The sequence below is a fragment of the Lepidothrix coronata genome, unplaced genomic scaffold (assembly GCF_001604755.1).
Source record: "Lepidothrix coronata isolate B3197 unplaced genomic scaffold, Lepidothrix_coronata-1.0 Scaffold267, whole genome shotgun sequence".
Taxonomy (NCBI): domain Eukaryota; kingdom Metazoa; phylum Chordata; class Aves; order Passeriformes; family Pipridae; genus Lepidothrix; species Lepidothrix coronata.
Window position 1 is genome coordinate 1,133,213 of NW_016690447.1, and position 12,698 is coordinate 1,145,910.

Below are 12,698 nucleotides of genomic sequence, written 5' to 3' on the forward strand. Positions count from 1 at the left end.
CACTGCCCTGGGCAGCCTGTTCCAATGTTTTACAATCCTTTCAGTGCAGTAATCTTCCCTAATATCCAATCTAAACTTCTCCTGAGGCAACTTGAGGCTGTTTCTTCTCATTCCGTCACTTGTTACCTGGGAGAAGAGACCAACCCCCCTGGCTCCACCCTCCTGTCAGGGAGTTGTTGACAGGGAGAAGGTCCCTGCGGAGGAAGGAAGAGTATGGATTTTACACACCTACACTCTGCAAGGTTCCACTGCCCCCTCACAGGAAACAAGCAGGTGAGGTGGGTGGCAGTATCAGAGAAAGAGAAGGAGCAGGTGCCTAAAGCGTCTCTAAGAAGAGCATGAAAACCACTTATGACCCCAGGAAATAGGAGAGTCCAGGAATGACATCTCTGTCTCACTCAGGAACATGGTCCTGGTTTCTTCTTCTTTCCAGCTAACTATAATTTTCTTCTCTTCCTCTTATGCTAAGTTACATCTTGGAAAGCATCAAAATTCCCCTTTCAGACCTTGTCCTGGCTATACTGCAGTCTTTGGGAAAGATCAAGGCAGTGGAAAACAGAGGCTGGCACTGCTCCCTCCTGGCTGCCAAGACCCCCAACAATGCTAGAACTGGCCTGGGCTCCTTCCAGGCTGTGAGCAGAAACACGTCCAGCACTGAGTGCCCTTCCACTGTCCCTGGTCCCCTTCACTCAGCCTTGGGCAGCTGCCTGCCAGCATCCATCCTGCTGGAGTGAAAATAGGGAAAAGCCTGGAGATAGCACACGTGGTATCAGATGGAAAGCTCACACCTGCCCAGACTGCAGCTCCCAGCACACCGTGTAACCCCACAGCGATTGCATCAACAAGCCAAAGTCAATGCAAGAATAGAGCGTTATGGAAGTTGTGGATCCAGGTCAGTTTGTTAACCATATATAGCATAACCCACTATAGCTGACTGAGAGCATTTTAATTACTTAGAGTTTGTTTCCGTAAAAATAGAAGAAATCTGTAGTTTTATCTTTAATTCGATCAGAAAAAGAAAAAAAAAGGCTTGCTTCTTTGTGTCTCTCCAGCAATTCCCAGTTCATCCTTTGCAATGTGTACAAAACAAAGGGGAATGTTACCTTGCTCAGATGAAATCTTGTTTTCAGGTCTTAATTTCTTTCTTTCTTTGTTTTGTTTTACAAAGCTTCCCTCTCCCAGCAGTTCAGGAATGCTGTCTAGGCAATAATCTCTCCTGTATCTCCTTCTCACAGATGCTGTTTAGCCACTTCCCCCTTTTGGTCCCCGGAGTACCTGTGAAAAGCTCAGTTCCACAAGACCTTCTTCTTTCTCCTCTTGTACAAAAAAACCCACCTAAACTCCAGCTCAGGTAAACCTGTGGCCAGCTTCACTTTTCCTACAACTGTTTCCATTTCCCACATCTCTGCAATAATCTGTTTTCTGTGAAAGAAATCTCTCCCACCCTCTGGGTAGAAGCACCTAAAGCACAGGAACAGGGAACCACTAGCAAGGAAAGAGCAATTAGGGGTGTGACAGTATGAAGGTATCTGAACACAGAGAGAGCTGAGCCTCTCCAGCCCAAGAAGGGGATTAGTCCATGGGACAGACTGACAGGATAAATGTGTCCCTGAGTTTAGCCCACCCCGCAACACTCGGTGCGGTGGGCGCTGGGGGCTGTGTGTCACTGCGGGTCTAGCTGTGAGTGCAGTTCAGTCTCCTCACAGGAAGGAAAGAACAGAAAGGACAGAACGAGCAAAACTGTCCAACTCAACTCTGGCACTGAGGCACACAGCCTCTATCTCTGATCTTGGAGGTCTAGTTGTAAGAGAACCCCTTTTCTGCACTTTTCACCTTCTCCAGACACTTTGATTTTCACTTGCTCTGAGCTGCTGTGACTCTGCTGGCTTGTTTCCTGAATAAAATTTTCTGTTTCTGCTCTGCAAGAAAACAGCAGCATTAGATGATCACAAGAGAAATGCAGCTGCATTTCCTAGGACTCATATGGGAGCTTCTCCCTTCCAAGTCCTTCAGCAGGAGGGGGAAGTCAGGGAGCATTCATCAGGGGTCAGGGGTCATTCATCCTCAGCTGTTGGCATAGTGCTGGCTGGAAGAACAGGGCTGAAAATCTGAATATTTTTCATTTTTTCTCTTCCTCTTTTTTGACTGACAAATGGTAATGGCTAAGGTTCACATTGCTCTTAGGAGAGAAGGATCTTCCTATACTCAGAGCAGGCATGAGAGTGGGATTTCTTGGAGCAAAATTGGAATGCTGCCATGACATGTCTCTGACAGGACAGAGGGGAGGCCTCAACCAGATCTGCCAGAGACACACCAAAGTGTCCTGCTCCACAGCAGGGCCTTTTATTCTAAGTCAGCAACGACTTTACTAATTTCATAGTATTTTCTGCTCATTTATCATCCCCAGTTGCTTGGACTTGGCATCATCAGTTCCCTTTCTGCCCACAGTCTTATCATCTACCCTTTGTCACAGAGAAGCCCCAGGTGCCAGAGGGATTTCAGGCTTCCAGAAGGGCAGGGAAGGGGAGCAGGAGAATCTGATTTTTACACGGTGCCGTGTTGGATGTTCTGATCTGGTAAAGCTTTACTGACTGGGCTGCAGGGCAAAGGCACGGGAAGCCCTGGGGAGTATGAGGAGAGGAGGAGAGACCATGGGGATGGGAAAAGAGAGATGGGACACTGATGGATGCTGGAGCAGACATAGGGAATTCCTGAGGAGCACAGAGCAGAGACACGAGCAGTCATAAGGTGATGCAAATAAAGGGGTTTTTCTCTGGTCCCAGAGGAGATTGTGCAGAACCTGGTGCCGCTAAGGGAGGCACTGAAGGATTGAGTGTCAGAGGATGATGTGTCTGCTGAGACTCTGTGAACAGTGAACAGTGTATCGGTGTTTTTTCAGACTTGTAGGGTTTTTTACTTTGAAAACCAGAGTTGTCTGCATCAGACACCTCAGCTGAAGCTCTCTTCTAGGATAGGGTAAGATTTGGGTTTTATGGTCCTTGAAAGTCACAGACCAAACAGGACAGCAGTCATGGAGCGTCTAAAGGGAAGGGACAAGGCCATGAGGATAATAACCAGATTATTGCCCTGCTAAGTGGAGAAGGACCTTGATAGATGGTCCTGCACAGGTACAGCAACCTGGAAAGACCAGCCAGCAAATCCTCAAGGGGCCCAGTAGCAGCAAGGTACCAGAGTCAATGGGAGGAGCATAAAGACTTCACCCAATAGAAAGACTTACCAGAGATGGTCTCTGCTGGGGCAAAATCCCCAAAGTAGGATTCTGTTGTTCGTGGCAGTGCAACACTGCAGGGGTTGGTGTCCTGGGGCACTGGGGGAAGGGCTGCCAAGGACCAGGAGCTTGAGAATCTGGTGACAGAGTCGTTCTGGATAACCTTTGCTTGTGGATGGCCCATTCCCAGCTTAGCTCCAGGTGTGGCAGTGAGCCAGGGGGTTGTGTCTGTGACTCTCTGCTGCCATGAGTTCATGATATATGAAAGCAAGGCAGGAGGCACTGAGAAAGGATCCAGGTGGGACTGTTGTTCCAGGCTGAGGGGTGAAGCAGGGCTCCTGCTCCAGGAAAGCTCTGACAAGTTGAAGACTGTTTGCCCAGAGTTGGAAGCCTGTGCCAGGATACTTGGATTACTGTCATTTTGAGGAAGAAAAAAAAAATCCCTCTATATTTCTGGAAAGAGAGCAGATATTTCTCCCTGTTTTCCAAGGAGGAAGAGAATCAGTGACAGCCCACAGTCCCTAATGCACCTGGTGACACCTCAGAAGCACAAAACACCCACAACCCATCTCATGTTAGGGTTTAAGGGCTGCCAAGAGCTCAATCAGAGCAAGGCCATCAGAGGCCTTGGCAATGTGGGCTTCTGTGTCTGGAGCAGCCCAGAGGACACAAGCAGACACACTGGAAGCCATGGGATACCCTGGCAGCAGACCAGTCACTAGTACATCCAAATAATGTCTGGGTTTCCTTGTAAATTAATAAAAACTGGTGCATTTCCATGAAACATTTTGATGTCTATGAATCAGCATTTTCCAATAAAATGTTTCATCAGAAAATTCCCAGTGAGATCCAGCCCTGATAAGGTCTGGAGCATTGGCTGCAGTCCAGACAAGCCTCAGCCATGAAGAGTGATCTCTCTGGGCAATGACGATCGCTCCTGACCTTTCCTGCAGTGTGACTGCGTGGCCTGGGCATCTGAAATGTTATTTATAGGCAGGAGCAGCAAGTGCTGTGGAGACAGTCTCCAGCAGGCCCTCGAGGCAGGGAGCTGCAACTGGACAGGCAAGAGCTGCTGGAAAGGAGCTTGTCCAGTGGAAAAGCCACTTTACAGAAACACTAAAAGAAACAAACTCTCTTTTGGAGATAAATCATTCCTGCTGGAGGGCTGGGTCTATGCATGCGCTTCTATACGGCCCAGCAATGCTGCTGCCTGTGTGAAACCACTAATAACATTGGGGTGATCTCCTCCTCTCATTCCTCTCCTTAAGCTGCTGCCAGAGGAAGATTTGTTACAGCACAGGGAGGCTCTGGTTTCACTGGGTGTCTCCAGCTCTATGTAAATGTATTTTCATACATCTCAAACTACAAGAATTGCTGGGGACAGGTTGGTGGTATGTGACTGTAGGGCCCATATTGTAGAGGAATGGAGCACTTAGGCTTCACCTGGAGCAATGAAATGAAATTACTCCCTCTCAGAGCCATCTGCAGAGGATTTCTTGGAGTTTTCCAGAGCTTCTGTGCTCTCTAAAGGCAATTGTCTGTATTGTCCCAAGTTGCAGGGTGGTGATTTAGAGCTGAGGACAAAATGGGCAGTGTCAGGACATTCAGTTGCTCCAGTTTTCTTCAGGAGAAAAAAAAAAATTAGTCAGATCAGTTTTTCCTGAACAAAACATTCAAATTTTCATCCCTCTAAGAAGTTAGGGCTGGCATTCCCAGATCTTCCATTAATTACCTGCCGCATTCTGAAGAAGTAATTTTCTGCTTCTGACTCTGCTTCTTTTCTTGTAAAATGAGGTCATTCCAGTGTCCCTGCTGCTCCAAATTCTTGACACTTGCCGGTGGATTTCCGTCCTTCTGTACAATAACACAAAAATAAAAAAGAAACCAAGGTATAGTTTCTGCCTGAGTCCTCTTCATGCATCTGTTCAGAAGCCTCTGTGGACTGGTGGGACAACATGTTATTCCAAGCAAACACCTTGTTTTGGCATAAGCTATAACCCAGCTGGTGTGTTGGTGCTTTGAGTGGTGAGGTGGTAATGAACCATCAAAAGCTAAAGAAGAAGGGACTTTCCCAGAATTTCTTACTTTATCTGAGCAAGCAGCCCAAGAGGCTGAAAATGTCCTTCTGAAGAGAAGAAACACCTCAGAGCACATCCATCTGCATCCTTGAGAGAGCCATCACTGTATCCAGCAGGACCCATAACAGGAGAGCATCAGAAAAGGTGCCTGGAGAGCATCCTCTCTTGTTCACAGCATGTGCAGCGCTTTCTCTCTCACCAAGACTGATGTGGACATGCTCTTGGATCTGCTGTATCCTGAAAAGTCAAGGGTATAACATTTGCAGGGTGACCTTTTTACTGAGTTGTCATCTGAGACCAAAAGGGAAGGGTCAGAGGAGGGAATCAGAGGCTACAATGGGATCCTCTCTAGAACACAGGTGTGTAACAAAGGCTTGTGATGGAGTGTCCCAACACTCAGGAAATTCCATTGTAGTCTTAGGCTGAAGAAAAGACAGAAAAGTATGAAAACCTGATACTTGTAGCTCAGATTTATGGCTTTTGACAGCTATCCTATGCAGCACATCACAGCCTGGAGAAAGGGTTGTCCACAAGATTCCAATTCAATAGTGAGATACCAGTAGTCATCTGTTATCCAAAACTAGCTCAGAAATCTCCCTGGGAAATGTGCTGAACTTTTGAAATAATAAATCCTGGCTCTTTTAAAGCATAGACAGAGATGTCTGAATGTCTTCACTTTCTCTTGGCTTCTCCCTGCACACTGAAAAGCAGCTCTGGGCAATTCACAGGTACAAGTAGACAGTGCATCAACCTGTGGGATTTTTGGGATCTACAAGTTATCACACTCTTACGCAAAGTTGCATTTCATCTCTCATCAGAATATAAGAGTCAAATACCACTGCTTTCAGGCTGTGGGTAATTGTACCTCAAAAAATAATAGGAAGGGATTATATGTCCTTGAAAGAAAATTCTGCTTATTCACAATCAGGAAACAAATCCTTTATTCCAAGCTTTAATGTCAGAGGCAGTGCAGAGACAGATTTATATCTGTGGTTTGATGCAATGCTATGACAATATGGATATTAATGGATTTACTAAAGAGAGACTTTTGTTTGTGTGTGTGCTCTCTGAGTCCCCTTTGGTAAAGAGAAATGTTTATTCTGACAGCATATATTGTGTTTTCAAGATGGACTGATTCAGGATTTCATTCAGCAGTGGAGACTTGTTGCAAATTATTAGTTTAAACATTACAGATAGACTTTCATTCTTTACGTTGTACTTCTGCTCATGTAAATCAGCAGTAACACAAGTAAACCAACCCAGTTACAATTCTTTCAAATTAATAATTTTTTTTGTTTGATACCTGGAAACCACCTTAACATACACTGTCATTGCAACAGTGCCTTCTGACAGAGACTTCAAGGAACTCAAAAATAAAATGGTGGAAGTACATTGAAATTTGTAACATATTCCCTGAGTATCTACTCCAAGCACTGAGCAAAATCTTCCAAGGGAGCAAGTGTATACCGAAGAGAAATGGCTGCTTCTTTCACAGACCTGCTCCTTCCTATCCATACCGCAGATATTAGCATGGATATCAACATCCATGGCCCTTGGGAACCTGCCAAGTCTCACCTAGATGAGATCTTTCCCTTGGATAGAAAACATCTGGGTCCCTTGCTCTTGTGAGGTGTAGCAGTGCATGGATGATGTGGATCCCATTTGTCAGAGGAGGTCCAGGACCTCTGGCTGATATTGGGTCTATTAATTGCCAAGCCTTTGCTCCGCAATGACCCTGCTCTTGCACCCCTTGGGAAGCACAGCACAGAGCAGACCCTGCAATTTTTTCCCTGCCCTGTTGCATCTGAAAAGGAGACTATTCCTCATGGTGCCTTTGCAGGGTGCTGCTGCTGCCAGTGGACAGGCTGGCTGACCTCAGCCCATGGAGAGAGCAGCTGATCCCATCCCTACTGTGCACACAGGGCAGGGGAGGCAGCAGGACAGGCAGATGAGGGCTTGGAAGAGGCTTTGGGCAGAACTGGGACCTGAGCAGGGAGAAATGAGGGACAGGCTGGTACAGACGCAAGGAGCCTGTGACTTCTGTGATTGCTTTTGTCTGCATGAAAAACCAGCTTCTTCAGTCTCCCCTCAATGACAGTGATGCAGCAGAACTGCAGCTCATACCATAATCATTTAAGTCATGATTGATGGAACTTGGCACAGAAAGTATTGGTCACAGCAAAGTTGACATGGCCAATGGGTATTAACTCCCTGTGTGCATCCTCCCAAGACTGAGAGACAAAAACTCCTGTATTCAATAGCAGTGAAAGGAGATTGTGGAAAATACTTTTCTACTAATACTGGAATAGGCAACTTGGACTAACTCTTGTTCATCTTTGAGAGCTATGCAACGACTCTTCGGCTTTTTTATTATCCCTAATACTTCTGCTGCTGTTTCTCGCTCCCCTTCTTCTTCCTAGCAATTTTTCTTTGTGAAGGAGCAATAACTTGTATAACTCATATTCAAGTTCATAGGCTCCATAATTTCAGAAATGTCACACTCTGCAGTGTTGTCTCTCCACCCCACTGGAGTCAGAGATGGGCCCTGGCTATCTGATTCTAGCACAACAAAACAAATATGCTGGTCCAATGATCTTCTGACCATATATAGGCTGAAACAGCCTTTTGGAAGATATGGTTGATATCTGTGAGCAGCACAGGGCAATTAGGAACCATCATGAAACAAGCATCTTACCAGTAATTCATTGGTCAGTCTCAAACTATTTCCTCCTGTGAGCAGGGTGTCATCTTCAAGAGCATCTCCTGCTCAGGAAAGGCAATGAATTAATTTTTATAGAAGATGAGATGGACAGGATGGGGAGCTCAGAATATGAACCTGAGCACAGAGTTATGTCTTGGAAATGCAATGTCCCAAAGGAAAGCAGAAAGAAGAGATTCAGCATTGATGAAGGCCACGGGGGTTATTGAGCAGACCCAATGTATTCCTGCAGTGGCATGATGACATGTACCCTTTCACATCACCATTTGCATCCACCAGAGAATCACAGAATGGTTTGGGTTAGAAGGGACCTTAAAGCCCATCTCAATCCACCCCTGCCATGGGCAGGGACACCTTGGAGCCCAGGTTGCTCCAAGCCCCGTCCAAACTGACCTTGGACACTTCCAGGGATGGGGCAGCCACAGCTTCTCTGGGCAACCTGTGCCAGGGCCTCCCCACCCTCACAGGGAAGAATTACACCAGTCCAGTTCTGTTGGATTTGTTGGCTTCTTCCTGAGACATGATTTTGTTTGCCACTGGTGTGGTGGAAAGAGGCAGAAAGGGAATTTCCAAGCCCAAACAAGCTGGATTTGATGGTCTCATTGTCATTTTTTAGTAACTGAGCAAAGTGGGTAGCCGGTGGTGGTTGCTGGATGGGAAGGGGTTGGAGGAGAGGCTGGAGGCCAGGCATGTCGGGAGCAGTGCAGGCAATAAAAGCAAATGCTGAACTGCAGACCTGCCTTTTCTTTGTAAATTCATCTGTTGCTAAGAATAACCTGCCTGGACAATATCCTACAGCATGCTCCAACCTAAAGGGCATTTTGGTCTGACAAATGAAAACTAATAGAGTGAAGTTATTACCATGTGAACATGCGGATTGAAAACATGTGTTGAGTGATTAAAGGCGAAGGCTTGATGACAGGCCTGTCCCGGAGATGGTGCATCCTGGGGAGGAGATTTGCTGTTTGGGAAATGCCATATTTTACCATTGAGTTCATTAGTATTTGCCATAAGGAAAACAAAAAAGGTTGACTCCAGCAAAAAAACCTTCATCTCAGATCCTATCGCTGCACACACGATGTTTGCTTTGGAAACTCCTCGCCGGGGTTTCTGTCAGTCTGTTGCTCTGTGGATGCTGTCTCATGGACAGTTTAGGATTTCACTCTGCCTGGGCTTGGACTGTGTCCCAGGAGTGTGCTCGGTGTCAGGAATTCAAGCTGGAAAAAGTGTGCATTCTGGAAGATTAGCCACTGGGCACAGTCCCCGCAGTGCTGGGCAGGTCAGTGCACACCGGGGCTGCCGCGGGCACTGTGGGGCCGTGCCCAGGGAGCAAGCACTGCAAAACCCACCAGCAGCACTGCAGGGAGAGCCCACACAGCTCTGGGGAAGTTTTGGTTCAATACATGTTTATTATAAATCTTTTCCTGCTTTTCTGTTTACGATACTCTGTCTTTCTTTAATGTTTTTAAGGTAATAACAGACCCTGTGTTTTAGCTCAACAACAATATTTTTATGTGAAAAAATAATTACACATCCTTGGTTTTCATATTTTTGTATGAGATATTAACCAGAACTATGGGGCCAAATGCTTCACCCTAAACACTGAAAATGGAAGAACAAGAACAAATCAGTCAAAATGCAGAAACTTTACCAAATTTTGTGACAATAACAAGTGTATCTGTGACTGGGTGCAATGCACCTGCAGCAGATTAACATTTGACAGTCCTTAGCAGTCACAGTCCTTGTTGGATTTCCATCAAGATACTGCATCAAGAGCTGGTACTTAAAACCAAATTGAATCAAGTATTTGGGTCCCCCAAACCCCACCAGTATCCGGGCAGCACCGCTGAGCCCTGAGCCACAGAACAGGGTCAGAGGAGCCTGCAGGAACACTCCTGCCAGGGAGCTCTCAGGACATTTCACTGAGATGAAACAGTCTGCAGGAAACTTCCAGCCAGGATAAATTCTTGCTTCATCACAGATTTCACCAGATGACACATCATTCCCACAGTCCTGCCAGTGCTGCTTTGCAGGCTGGGTTTGTGCTCCCCCATCATACTTAACATCATAAAAAAGTGTAAAAACCAGTCAGGGAGGGCTCATTCAGATGTGTGGGTCTATTAATTACATCCTGTGAAATGTATCAATTGCTATTAATTGCTATGGAATGGAATATCCCGTCTGTCTTGTCTGTGTGCAGTTCTCCCAGCAGTGCTTCTCTTTAGTGACATTTAATTGTACAAAGTTTCATAAGCCAAGGACTAGTGAATGCTGATGGGGAGGATTCATTTTCAGGCTTGAAGGAAATTGTGTTCTAGAATCTATTTGTCTTGTATTTTTACACAGATTTAGAGATTGGAATTTAAAAATAAAACAAACCTTTTTTTCTTTTTTAACCTACACCATTTCCCTGACCTCTCTGTTGCCACGTCATCTTTTTCACATTCCCTGTGATCTTTTGAGATTTCAAGTTTGTTTCTGGCAGTTCCCACTGGGAGACTCCAAACAGGCGTGGGCTGGGCAGACACAGGTGTCCTGGGAGATGGATGTGCCACATCTGGCAAAGCCTCAGGAGGAGATGTGCAGCTCTGTGCACCTGTGTCCCAGGTGCTGGGGACAGGGACAGTCCAGCAGCACCCATTGAAGGGTACCTGTCCATGGAGGAAGCAGGATATAAGTGTACCAGGACGTTTCATCAAGCATGTTGCAAATGTAAATTCCAGTTTGGTGTTCCCTATGATGTGTAGAAATGTAGTGGTGGAAATAAAAAAAGCTGAGGCATTTCTCAGGATTCTCAGTTCAATACGGGCTCTGTGTGCTCTGTACAGCTCTGCAACTGGGAAAACTAATATGGGAAGTTGTGCTTATGCATCTCCTCTGTTCTCCTCTCCCCCAAGACCCAGATAAAAGCAGTCTACAAAGAAAAACTGCACGTAGATGGCAGCTGGAGGCTTTGGGGCTCCAGGGAATGGTGGGAATGGGGTCAGACACAGCAAAGGGACAGCCAAAAAATTAGAGAGGTCTCTGCTGCCAAACTTCCCCTGTCCTTTGAGAAAGGGCAGAGGGCACAGGGTGGCTGCAGAGAGGAGGGCTCTCCCGGAGGATGCCAACACGCTGACAGGAGGAGGGGAACCACCACATCCCAGTGAGCAGACAGGCCTGAGCCCAGAGCAGGTGGCAGTTCTGAGAGGGCAGGGATTCTGTGCAGGCAGGGAACAAGAGAGCTTCGCCCAGCAGGTAGAGCTGCCTGTGGCAAGAGCAGAGGCTGCTGCTCTCCCAAGCACTCCCAGGCAGAGCACATTTTAGGGGGGGGGGTGTCTCCAAAACAGATCTCAAGTCCCTGTTTGATTCTCATGGCTGCACCCAAAAGCCTGTGTGTTGCCCCAGCTGAGGGGCACACGGAGCTGTGTCCCCCCTACATCCCCGGGGACAGGACAGGGGGCTCCGGGGCAGGAACTGTCCCGCTGCACTCACCCTGCTCCCCACAGCAGGATCACTCCCGGGAGCTGGTTGGGAGCAGCAGTGCTGCAGCTCCTGCTTCCTTCCCTGCTGGGATGCAGAAAGGCTGGCAGAACCCACAGGCACCTGCAGTGGGATGAAACCCAGCTCCTTCCCAGAGCCAGTGTGTGTGGGAAGGGCAGAGCTGCACATGCACCCAGGCACGGCTCAACCTGGAACACTCCCTTTCTGCCCGTCTCTGCTGGAATACATAAAACTGGTTTCTCTCTCATGGTATTAATAATCCCTTGGATGTCTTTGTTTAAAGTATTCCAATGGGAAGTGCTATTTTAAGGCTCCATTGAGTCAGGTGGAATGTGAAACCTCCTCCTTCTGGACACTTCACACTCGGTGCTTATCTGCCTGCATGCTGGTATTGTGTCTAATACAACGTGCAGATTAGCTCCCCTCCTGATTTCACTTTCACAATTTACATTTCATGTGTTGGAGCAGCCACAACAGTCTGCCTGAGATCGGGTCCATATGTTCCTGGTGCACAAAACACTCTGGTGCATTTGTTGAGCATTGTTGTGCTCTGGGAGACGACGAGGGTCAGATCCCGGGAGGTGTTTGCTGGGCAGACCCCGGAGCTGGGCAAGCTGGGCCTGGAGTCATCAAGAAAGTTCAGTTTGCTAACAATTCATCAAGTAGCTACGAACACTGTTTGGCTCTTTAGGTTTAGATAACACTCATCTGACTTCCTGCATATTCAGAAAGTACTTCTGGTTTTGAAGTGCCTCTAAGTTAAACTCCCTTCCCTGTTGGCTGAATTGCTGAGGGAGAGATCCTGGTGCCCATAGTCCTGGACAGGACAGGATCTGTGGTGTGGCCCCCAGCACATCAGAACTGGACACTCAGCCTCACCCCTGACAAGAAATACTTTTCTTTACTTTTTAAAACCTGTGCTGTTTTAGTGTGCTTGTGGACTGAAGCTCCATTCAGAAATGCAGAGAAGGGAATCCCTTTGGCTAAAAAGAAAAAAAAAAAAAAAAAAGCCGCTGCTGAAAAGGAAATATATTTATTAAGTTTGCAACAGAAGCTGAGAATAAAAAATCTGTCCAAAGAATGGTCCAGGGTGTAATTTTTGTAGATCACATCTTCATGAGATGCAACAAGGGGAGGAGAGGTGACTCTCAGAATAAGTGCTGTTGGAACTGTGAAACAGTTTGCATAA